General features: G+C 40.7%; 1 protein-coding gene and 1 long non-coding RNA gene across 9 annotated transcripts in view; one reads left to right on the top strand and one right to left on the bottom strand.

Moving 5' to 3' along the window:
• ZBTB38 (zinc finger and BTB domain containing 38) overlaps window positions 1–12,323 on the bottom strand; it is a 76,527-nt gene that overhangs the window by 46,097 nt on the left and 18,107 nt on the right. For 6 of the 8 annotated variants that reach the window (XM_070576203.1, XM_008529274.2, XM_070576204.1 and 3 more), the window contains one exon: window positions 12,221–12,286. The exons of 1 other annotated variant lie outside the window; for it this stretch is intronic. The gene's annotated coding sequence lies outside the window, so the exon portion shown is untranslated. Of the gene's footprint in view, window positions 1–11,280; window positions 12,199–12,220; window positions 12,287–12,323 lie in introns of those variants that run through there. One more of the 8 variants, XM_008529297.2, reaches the window with a different exon arrangement.
• On the top strand, window positions 2,020–3,406 carry LOC139076014 (uncharacterized). Its single transcript, XR_011527194.1, has 2 exons — window positions 2,020–2,164; window positions 2,800–3,406. It is a non-coding gene; the product is annotated as an uncharacterized lncRNA (long non-coding RNA).

Genomic DNA, 12,323 nt, shown 5'->3' with positions numbered 1-12,323 from the left:
ACATTTTAAATAATCAAGGAAAACGATATAGACTCAAAGTCCAGTTAAAGACTCCTGTAATTTAAAAATAAAGGCAGTGTTCTGAAGGCTGGCAGGTTGGGCAACGTGCAAACACACGTGCACACAACTAGCAGCTCCCCCGACCTGAAGGCCAAGCACCCTTTCTTCTCTCTCCATGGGCCACATGTTTAGAAAGATCTATTCCACAAAACTGCATTTATTAACTAACAATTCATCTTCCCACTTAAAAAAACACCCAGCCTGCAGTGTTTTTGTATATGTAACCACCAGCCAGAGCGCCTAAAAAGCCTGAGCTAACCCGCTGTTAATCACGGATTCCAACCTAAAGAAACCTGTGGTCTGATTGCAACCTTGTGGGTTTCCACTGAGGCTTTTGGAAACTGTGAAAATCATTTGGGGACCTCCAAGAAACCCGAGGCACACGAATTAGGAACCCCAGGCTGGGAAGTGCCCTTGTGAGGCACTGCTCTCTGTGTTTCCCCAGGACTAGAAGGTGAGAAGGGAGAGAGCAAGGCAATTTGCCCTTTGGATTCTGCCTGCCTGGGTTGGAAGCCTAGCTTTGTCCCTTGCAAGGCCACTCACTGTGTAACTTTAGGCAAGCTCCTTAAGCTCCCTGAGCCTCATCTTCCTCCCCTGTAAAATGGGGCTAATTTTAATATTATGCTTACCTCATAGGACTTTTTGATAATTAAATGGAATAATACACGTGAAGCATCTACAGTACTGCCTGGCACATACACAGTAAGCACTCTGTAAGTGTGAGCTTTTGTGGCTGTTAGTGCCGGAAGTCAAGTATGCAGAGCTCTGGGTTCCTACCATCCAAGTGGTGAGAATCGGTGTGTAGAAGCAACGTTTACACCCTAGAAATTTTCCATGGGTAAGCTGCCAGGGTCTCATGGTGAGTGACATAAAGGGATTTAAACACAGGTCTGACTCCACAGTCCACTTTCTGTGCTGCTAACGTGTTCCAGGTGGTACCTTGATCAGACGCTGTCAACAGCTTGTTAAGGGTGAAATCGGCTCTGGCGTTCCTAAGAGGCTTAGCAAGTGAATGGCTCCTTACATCCACTTGGGAATTCACAAACAGTGGCATTTCTTTCTCATTAGAGCCAAATGTTTCTCCAGAAGCGAGTAGATTTCCCCAAATTGTTATTAATAACTAAAATATCATGGCAACAGTTTTAAACTCCACAGCCTAAAACTTACATAATCAGCCTGTCCTTCAAAATTTTCCACCCTTCCTCATAACCAGTGGCAGATTCTCTCTCTTAATCATTTTTCTGAGTATGGGGAACTATCTGGAAATTTCCAGGAACATCCCAACTTGTCATAATTTTATTCTTTTCTATAAAGGTTTACTCTTTTCAAAACAACTAACTGTTATATATTTTTTATATCTTTGTAATACTTTTCACTTCAATACGTTTACAAATAAGAAAAAACAGCCTAAGACTTTCAAGATTCTCTCCTCTCTTAAATTTCTACCGTTCCTTCAACATCTCTGCAGCACGGCCCTGAGCCTTTTTCAGTGGCCTTTTCTAGGAGCCTTTCCTCGTTTTCTACCTCATTTCATTCAGTCCCCACATGATTTCTGCTATGCTCCAACAGCCTGCTTTTGCTTTCTGATTTAGGACTACCGGCAAGTTAACGTTTACTGCCCCCCTTCTCTTTCTTTTTAAAGGTTTCAGTATTATCATAAAGTTTCAATATTATCTTCTTTGACTTATGATGGGGTTACATCCTGATAAGCCCATCGTAAGTTGAAAATATTGTAAACTGAAAATGCATTCCATACACCGAACCTACTGAACACCATAGCTCTGCCCAGCCTACCCTAAACGTGCTCAGAACACTCACAGGAGCCCACAGTTGGGCAAAGTCATCCCACACAGAGCCTGTTTTATCATACAGTGTTGAGTATCTCATGTAATTTACTGAACACTGTACTGAAAGTGACAAACAGCAGGGGTGGACGTGTCTCTGTTGTTCACCCTTCAGATCGTGGGGCGCTGCCGCTGCCCAGCATCTCGACAGAGTGTCGTACGGAATATCACTAGCCCAGGAAAAGATCAAAATTCAGAATTCGAAGTTCGGTTGCTAGTGAATGGATATTGCTTTCACACCATCGTAAAGTCGAAACATGGTAAGTTGAACCACTGTTAAGTCGGGGACCATGTGTAGATAAAGAGACTAAAGTGTTGTCTCTTTTCAACCCACCGGCTTCCTTTGTTTCCCACCAGGGGTTAGGAATCTAGAACTCACCCTGCCTCCCATATTTGCAGCGCTCTCTTAATTTAATTTATTGTTTGACTTTTCTTCTCTCTTTCCCTCATCCTGGGCACTCTCCAAATTCTATAACTTGGCCTCCCCTCAAATGGCTGCTTGTCTCTTTCCTTTCAAGCATTTTAAGAAAGTCATTGTCCAAATCATTTTCTCTAATCTCTACCACATTCCTGAAAGGGCTTAGATGGTGTTGTGTTGAGAAGTCTGCCAAAGCCCCAGAAAAGGCAGTGTTTAGAACAGGGGTGTTGCCGCCCCATGCCCTGGGAGCCAGGCAGGAAGGAGTGTGAACTGGGGCCTCAGCGATAATTCACGTCCCACGTAAATGGAGAGTGGCAGTGCCAGCCCCACGCCACTTCTTGCCAGGTGGGAATTCCAGGTGGGCAGAATTTTCCAATGAAGCCAAAATCAGGATTTTTATATAAAATCTATGAACTGTTGACTACTAAAAAGAGTCTGAAACTGATCAAGTCTCTAGCTGTAACTACCATTTTACAGGAAATCTTTGAGACAGAAGAACACGTAACACAGCACCAAGGAATGCAAGCATCAAATTTCAGATTGTGGGAAACTCCGCGGGTCAAACAAACTGTTTCTTCAACAAAATTTTTATAGCAATAGGAGAGACAAAAGAAAGAGACAGGAGGGGAAACCTATAGATTAAAGGAAATTTAAGGGAATATTAGTTGCACTGTAAGGACCTTATTTGGAATTGTGCTTTGAACAACTAGTTTTTTTAAGAATGACTTAATTTACCCACCACTAAAATATACAACTATGTACTGGGGGGATTTGGGGAGAAAAAGCAGAAAAAAAAAAGATTGGCAACAGTTAGCTCAGGTGCCAATCTTTAAAACAAAAAGAGTGACTTAATTGGACAAATTAGGTCAAATTAAGACAAATGCTATGATATTTGATGCTATTAAAGAATTATTGTTATCTTTTGATATAATAATGATACTGTGGTTATGTTCCTTAGTAATCCACATTTTTAAAATGTATTTTTTTAGTAATTCACAGTTTTAAAACTTCTTATTTAGAAATATTTTAAATTTATGAAAGAGTTACAGAATAGTACCAAGAAAAACTCCTGTATACATTCTACCCATACCTATCTATTATTTTTTTCCTGAACCAATTGTAAGTTGCAGACATCATTCTCTTTGACCCCTAAATACTTCAGCATTTATTTACTTAGAAAAAGGGCTTTCTCTTAATATCTTTATCTTTTAGAGAATCATAGTAAAATATTTAGAGATAAAATGATATGATGTCTGGGATTTGCTTCAAAATAATACAGGAGTGACGTCCATGAAACAAGACTGACAAGCCGCTGAGAACTGTTGAAGCTGGGCCATGGCTACATGGGGGTTCGTTCATTCAACCAGTCTCTCCGTATTCTACATGTGTCTAAGAGTTTCACAGTAAAATTTTAAAAGATTATGTTACTGAAGGCTTTAAAAGGATATATTAACTGAAGAAGATACAAAATGTCTACAAAGTGTTATCTCAACTATTAAAAAAGTCACCATGCATAGACACAGGCTGAAAGAATACATGTGGAGACGTTAACATTCCAAATTATTTCACAGTAGGTATATATTACTTTTGTAATTAGAAAAAAAGGTAATGCAATTAAAAAATTAGAAAACAAAAGCATTGGGCCACTGATTCAAGTAAAACAGTTGTTAAAAATCAAACAAAACACATACGTGGCCTGGACTGGCCAATGGGCCCCAGTTTGCAGATTTTGACTTAGAAAATGGGTTCGCAGACTCTGGCCTATGGGCCAAATTCCACCTGCCAGCTGTTTTTGTAAAGCCTGCTAGCTGCGAATGGTTCTTACAATTTTAAATGATTGAAAAAAAATCTAACGGAGAATAATACATGATGTGAAAATTACATGAGATTCAAGTTTCAGTGTCCATAAGTGAAGTTTGATCGGGACACAGCCTCAGTCACTCATTTCTGTATCTATGGTTGTATATATATTATTATTGTTATACTTAATATTATACATTATTATATTTTGAGTTTCGTCAATAAGAAGTTTGTGGAAAGTTGTTTTCTCCATTGTTATAAAAATATCTACATGAAATCCTCAATTTTGCCTCGATCCACAAAGCCTAAGATATTTACTATCAGACCCTTTACAGAAAAAATTTGTAAACTCCTGGTTTAGAACTGGACTTCTCTTGTGAGCTAAAAGCAGCTTGTTTCAGTAGAAAGAGCACTGGACTAGGAGTCAAGCACGGCCACTTAACTCTCCGAGTGGCCCGGAGAAGTCACAACCTCTCTCGACCACGCTTCCCTCCATGATAGAATAAAGTGGTTCTCATGGAGACCTAGGAATTCAAACCATCAGAACATCTGCTGGGGATGACTTAACAGGCACTCAGACCAGGGGCTGGAGATGCTGGTGAAGAGCACGGAAGGACAGGCTTTGAGGGCTGCAACTCTGGGAAAAAGAGTTTCCAGAATCTGCAGCTTAATACAGGTATTTTGGGTCCATCTTCAGTCTGAGATCTGCAGAAGACCCAGAGGACTCAGTCACAGCATGTGTAAAAAGTCTGCTCATTAAAGTTTAATCCAGATCTAGTAGAACGATGGCAGGATGGGGGGCTCTCCGGCATCCTCAGCAGGTAGAAGAGGAGCCTGAGGATGGAGAGTTCATAAGACTCTGGGATAAATCATTTTAAAGGACGTCAATCTGTAGGTTGTTCATAATAGCCAATGTGGGACAATGAAGCAGCCAGGCCAACATTAGGACTGAAGCCGACAGAACATCACAGCACCAGTCCCTACGCAGCAGGCCTGCAGCCTGCATTTTAGGGGCTCTCCCAAGACTTCTTTTTCTAGTTGCAGCCCCTCCCCACACTTTCTCCCTTGTACGCTGAACCCTCAGCCTCAGGGTGCAGCCGCAGCATCTCCTTTTGTTCACCTCCCTGCCTCCTGACTGCCCCCTTTGTTCCCTCTTTTTTCTGCACCCCCCCCCCTGCTGTCCTCTCAACCTGCAGTTGTTTCCATCTCCCCATTCTGCCTCCCAGCTGACCATCTCATTCTCTTCCACATTGTTTCCCCAATAGCTGCATTTTCTAGAGAATTTTTCAATGACGTAGTCCCTCTCGTTACCTACTAAAGGTTCCCCTCTTCCACAACTCAAGAAACAAGAGAAAAGGCAAAAACATTACAAGGGCACTGCCCTTCTGGGATTTAACCACATTCTCAGCTGGTGGCTTTTGTTTTCTCGACTCACTGGCTTGTAAGGCCCTCGGGGCAGGGACTCCACGTCTGGCTCGGCACTGGGGAAGATGGGCAGGAATGTGAGGCCTTAATTAGAGCAAGGCCTCAGACAGGGGAGAAGATTTCAGCAGGCAAAAGGAAAAGGAATTTCAAAATATCCATTTGGCAGCAATGACCACAGGGTGAGGGAAAGGTTTATTTTATTATATAAAGAAAATCATGAAAGCTGCTTTTCACAAACACAAAAAGAATATTTACACTGGCATTTCCAAAACAAAACAGAACTAGGAAATAAACCCCCTCAGCAGGCCAAATATAGCGAGTGTAGAAAGCAAGTGCTAGTCTCGAACCCTAAGCGGGAATAGCTGCAGAAGCAAGAAAGCCATGAAGGGAAAACATGCAAAATGAGTTACAAGATCAAAAGAGGAATTTTCTGGTCTGTGAGACGTTTAGGCCACAGCAGAGCCATGCTGGGATCACCCGACAAAGACAAGTGTTTTGGCAACTGGTCTTCGATTTACCTGCTGCACACAAAGCCTTCTACAGAACAGCCAGCAGGGAGACCCCCTTTATCAGCCAGGAAAGGTGAAAAAGCAGAAGCATCTCGCCTGCGTCACGAATTCAAATTTTTGCATTCAAGGGCTTCTCAACTTAACATGTGCTCATGAATGCGGAAGAGTGGCAGCCGTTATTGAGGTCATCTGGCAATGCAGGCAGACCAGCTTGGAGCAGGGCAGCCAGACATATGGTGGCCTATTAGGAGCCAACACATCTTGGGAAGGTGATGAGGACAAGATAGCATCTCAGGGAAGAACCATCCTTGCCATTGGCTGAGATGCCCTGAAACTGAAGGCTAGCCTTCAGGGAACAGTATAAAAGGCCATTACGAGACCAGCACACCGTTTATTTCTTTCAGGAACAGAGAAGACACACAACTGCCCCTGTCCATACAACATTCTAGCCTTGTATAGGAACCCGGACTGGAGTTCCACATCATATTCCATTCTGCCTGGGTTGTAGTGTGTCTGTCACACAGTAGATGCTCAATAAATGCTCAAAGACGAGAACTGAATTTTTGAAGCTCCCTACCCCACTAATGGGTGACACTATACTACAAAGGACTAGAACATTCTTCATGCAGTGGAATGTTTCATGGCTAGTGAAAACCAAACGAAGCGTGAGGAGTCACTAAGGCCTCCTCTAATTTGTGATAAGCAAACTCCACTAAATTATGAATCAATTTTAGAAGATGCTTCTGAAACATTCAAAGGGCCTTATAGTTTCTAACTTGTATATATAATAAACCTATCCCTTTGTTCTCCGACTTTCATCAGCAGACTAACCTAAGAGGCATAAAATAGTTCTGGTTCTTAAGAAGGATTTTCTTAGTGTTATTTGTTCAGATAGAGAAATATCAGCCCAAGTAGTAAGGTCTTTTGAAAGCCACCAAAAGTCAAAAATATCTACAGAACTGAAGAGTTTTAGGCATTAGAGGACGATGACAATTTATTGGCAAGATGGGACAGATCCTTCCACTATTTGCCTTCAAAAAAAATGAAAGGAAATGGCTATCTCAATGTTTTGCCATGAGTTTAAATACCGGAGTTCTTATGAAAAATAAGGCAAGAGGCTACCCAGAAATTTCCTTGCTCTGAGAGGTCTTTCTTCTGTGGATTTCGTGGGTTAGCACCAAATCTGTGCCAGAATTTAACCACCACCTGGGATTGCAATATCCAGAGCTTCAACGCACCTTCTTAGGCAGCTTTGGGGTAACTGGGTCAAAGGCAGTGACTTCACTGGCTCCGAGTCCTGGGAATTTAACTAAAACCAGCCATGGGGGCCTGGCCCACCTTCTCACTCTGCGGGAAAATTACCTAACTAAGGCTCGAGCCACAAAGTCATCGGACCTGGCTCTAATGTAGCGGCAGTTACACTGAGAAAGGAAAGTCTGCAGTGTGAGCACGAGCACACCTCTGCCTGGTCATGCTCTCCCTCAGATCTCCATCTGGCTGGATCTTTCTTACCATGTAGGTCTCCACTTAAATGCCACCTCCTCAGAAAGACCTTCTCTGCCAAGCATTCTAAAGTGACTCTCTTCCTCCCAACGTGTCCCCTTTGCTTTTTTAAATTTAATTTTCTTTTTCATCTTTGCACTTGTCTTCTTTAATTAGTTGTTTACATATTTATTTCCCCTTCCCACCCCACACTCCCCCCGCCCCATACTAGACGCAGGTCCGTGAGAAGCAGGCCCTGGTCTCGCTTGTTCATTACTATATTTCCAGCCTCTGAAGTATGCCTGACATACAGTAGGTGGTCACTAAGTGTGTCAAATGGTTAATTACCAAGAAAGCTGTCAAGAACAGCATTTCCCTTGGGAGGGAGCTGTTAGCATGAACCGTATGGTTCCAGGAACTCAAAGGTATAGCATCATCTAGTACTAAAGAGAAAGGTACTAGACCTTTTTCTAGGTTCTTCTCCCCGTATGGACCAGCTCTAAGACATGGTCTGGCTACCAATCCATCTATGAGGGAATCCATGGAAATGTTTGAGGTACATCAACACCACTGTAGTAGCAAGAGATGTAACCTCTTTTAATTAGAAGATAGTGACGCAACAGACAGCAACTTGCGTGAAGACGTTCTAGGTGAGTGAATGTAATGCTTCCCATTTTCCCAACTAAACAGATCGCTATTGTGGATAAGTTAAAAAAAGGAAAAAGAAAAAGAAAAGCCTGAATTAAGGCTTGGAAAAATATTTCCTATTTTCCAAAGGAAAAAAGAGTTGAGAATTTTATACTATAAATTATTCAGGCAGAAAACCACAGATTTGCCCATTTCGTTTTGGTGAGAACAAAGCGGTTGTTTGCACGTTCTTCCTGTCGCACCTGCTCTGGCCTGCCCAGTATAAACACCTTAGCCAAAAAGCACAAATGCGGTAAGCAGAGTGTTAAAAAGAGACAACAGGCCCCAAATGGAGTCACTTATGTTAAACCTCGTCTCACCAAACTGAGACTTTATACCTAACTTAATTACGGTTCCAGCTTCTCCCAGGGATAGACTCTTAGACCCGTCAGTCTGGAATCACCTGGTCAGCACTGGCGAAGTCATCTGCCTGACAGAGCCTGGCTGTCCCCTGAAGGAAAGTGACCTTGCCACAGCCAATCTGCTGTCTGCTCGTGTAACTTCCTCGTCCCGCTCCCTGCTGCCTAGAGAAGTCTTCCATTTTGTACAGCTCCTTGGAGCTCCTTTCTGTCTGCTGGATGAGATGCTGCCAAATTCATGAAGCATTGAATAAAGCCACTAAGATCTTTAAAATTTACTCAGTTAAATTTTGTTTTTTAACAATAGCCTTTTAAGCAATGAGAAGGGGTGAGTGCCATCCTCTACAATAGGCAGGAAGTGTTTTTGGCTAATCTAGGAAATCCAATAATAATTGTAAATGGGTAAGTTTAGAAAAGCTTTGTGCCTTGTAAACATTTCTGTGAAATATGAAGGCAAAGCATTAAGGCGAAACACAACAAAGTAATAAATAATAATTATTCTTCCATTCACTGGTCTATTTATTAGAATGACAATGGTACAATATACTTCCCAACAGTCTTATTTGGTTTTCAAGCCCCTTGAATTGTGTTTAAAATTCTTTTAGGCGAGACCAAGGGCACCATAAATGAACAATGCCCCAAAAAATCATTAGGTATGAAAATCTACAAGATGATGCAATCGTGCTTGAGTTAAAAACAAAAGGATCGACATTTTTAAAGAAAAAATACACTGCTGAATCTATCAGGCACTCATTTTTATGGTAAAACAATTCCATTGCATCCATCTAATCTTGTGATTACGATTCAAATGGGTTCAAAATGATTAATTTGTATCAGCCTATCAAAATAGAAGACATTGCAGTTGTAATCTTTCTGAATAGCAATGGTGTTTTAATTACAAATGCCTGGCTCATTATTTGCTCAAGAGCGAATGACAATTAGCATGATCCTACTGCAACTGTTCATGCTACTGGTCCTAAAAGAAATAGGCAGTACTGAATCAGGTTTCTGACATTTCCCTTCAGTTTACGATCTTCTGGCTGATGCCATATTCAAAACGTACTTAGTCATTTTAAGTCACAGGCAAGAAGGAAAATGGCTCCCGAACAGTCAAGAAAAAAAAAAAAAAAGAGTGTTGCAGAAAGGATATTTCACGGCAAGCCCGAAGAACGAAATCACTATGAGATGAATCATGTTCTAATATAATTGAGCTAGAGAAAGACTGCAAGCAAAATATTTAAGTTGGCCTCAAAGCAACACAACAATAACAACAAATCTTTAGCCCATAAGAGGTTTGATTTTATAGACAGTGATTTGGAAAAGTAGACAAACTGCTAGAATACAGCAACTATTTACACAGACGGTTCTGAATCTCCACGTTCTTCACATCGGGGCAAACCTCAGGGATGTTTGGTTTTGGCAGCATCTTCCTCCTAACACACCTACGAAGCCGTGCCCACAAAGGCTCATTGGGGGGTGCGCCTGGGTTGGGTCCTGCTCTACCCAGAGGTCTGAGGTTACCAACGGAGGGCTCAGGGAAAACAAGAACATCATCATTTTCTGGTTCTTAGAATTTCTGAGATACCTTTTGTTTCAGTGGCGCCAGTGAACTCGTGATAGTGAAACTACACCTTTGTACACAAACCTTGACCAGCATTCTGGAGCACAGTACAAAGAAAACCTTAATTTTGAAAGTACTGAGCACAAAGGAGGAAGAAAAAGCTCTCCCTGTGCAAGCTCTCTCTGGATGTGTAGAAATATGGCTTAATTTTAAGGCTTGAAGACCGCATTTAAAAACGTCTAAAACCAGTTTAGGCTCCATATGAGAGGAAAAAGAGCTGTAAAATTTTCATTAAACATTTGCTTCTTTTTTTTTAAGACAATCTTTTGCATATCTGTTATTGCATTTTTAAATAAGATTTGGTTACCAAGGAAACAGGTTCTGGCCCAGTGTTAATCTGAAACTAAAATATATTTGAGAAGTTAAACTCAAAGGAAAGAGCCCATGAAATTATTTTGAAAAGTGCCGGAATTTGGTGCTTACAGAACCACAGCTGTATGGTCTGCAATGAACCATCCTAGGGGCTCTCTTTCATTCAGTAAAGCTCTTTTTTTTCCTAACAGGGCCATCTATATTTAATATTTCTCCCTTTAAAAACTGTAACTCCTCATCTCCCCAAATAATAGATATACAAATAATGTATTTATTCTTATACATTATCTAAAATTGATTTTGAAAGCATATAAATTTTTATTTTCATCTTTCATATAACACGTTTAAAGACCGCTTCTTAAAATTTAAATATTTTAAATGCTTCTTATTAAGCTTGTTTGCGCTCTTTGAAATTATCTCCAGAAACCCATTTATTTTTAGTTTCAAGCTAAAGTGGAGCTGAATCAACAGACTTTTCAAAAAATTCTTTTGTTGTCTAATGGCGCCACACCTATCATATATATGATTTTTTAAAAAATAAATCATCTCATTTTTATAGCAGAATCATTTTATAAGTTTATAAAAGCTATATATTTATATAGTATCTGAATAGGAAAGGCTATCCAATTTAATACCTCTCCCCCCAATACAACTGTCTTATTTAATTTTTGTTTTTTTTAAGAAAAGTCATATTTTAATTCATCTAATCTTCTTGCTGCATGGTTCCAAAAAAAATCTATAAAACATGCAAATTTCAACCTACCTGTGTGTGTCACTTAATGCAGTGCTAGCATGACAAGACACTCAGCCATTTTTATGTAAAGCGATGGAGACCAACTGATTTCTCCGTCTTCTTGCTCACAAGTTTTAGATGCAATTGTCACACACACACAAAATCTTACGCAGAACAGCTTCAATGTACTGTGATCACGAGAACTGAATTTATCAACAGGAAAACAGGACTGAAAAAAGAAGTTTCTCATCCAAGGTTTCTCTGAGGCTGCAACCAAGGAGGTGGTGTGTTGAATTTTTTTCCCTTCCTCCTCTGAGAGTTCAAAGCCCGGAGCTGACCACTGCAAAGGCCACTGTCACATTTGCTGAAAATCAAACCACTGATACCAGCACTGAAAATACCAATTTGAGAACCAAGTTGTTTGCGCACCATGGAGTGCATAAGAGTTAAAAATAGATTCCACCTTGTCTCCTACCTGCATAATAAATATGTAAGTTTCAAGTGTTTAATTTGATATTCACATTAATTAACAATACAACATACATTATTTAAAAGACAGCAAAAGCAAGAAGAAAGGGGAGACACCATCTGGTAGCAGAGTTTTGTTGTTGTTGTTTTTGTTTTTAGGGGTTTTTTTTTTTGGCTTTGTTAAAAAAAAAAAAATCCTATTTTGAATGTGATGAAAAGCAAACACCCAGAAGCAAATGAATCAGAACTGAAAGGTGATGTTGAAATATCTAAGGCTGTAATGAGGCAAAAACAAGTCTTCGCTACCAGATGATATGGCATACCGAGCATTTACATACTCACATCTGAAATACTAGGCAACGTGTAATGAATTCTATACACAGCATGCACACACAGCACAAGCACGGCTAATCCTGCCTGCCATCTTAGGCTCGCAGAAGCAAGATACGCACTGCATGCAGCACACGAGCACTGGGGAAGGAGGAGGCAAGGGACAGCTCACCTTAAATGCAGTATCTGATTAATGTTGTAAGTGACATTGCATATCAGCCTCAGAGTCTTGGTTCAACTGGGTAGGAGGGAACAAAGAAAAATGTCATCAACTG

Source organism: Equus przewalskii, chromosome 15 (assembly GCF_037783145.1).
Source record: "Equus przewalskii isolate Varuska chromosome 15, EquPr2, whole genome shotgun sequence".
Lineage (NCBI taxonomy): Eukaryota > Metazoa > Chordata > Mammalia > Perissodactyla > Equidae > Equus > Equus przewalskii.
Note: the sequence above shows the minus strand (reverse complement) of the source record. Positions and strands in the feature narration are given on the sequence as shown.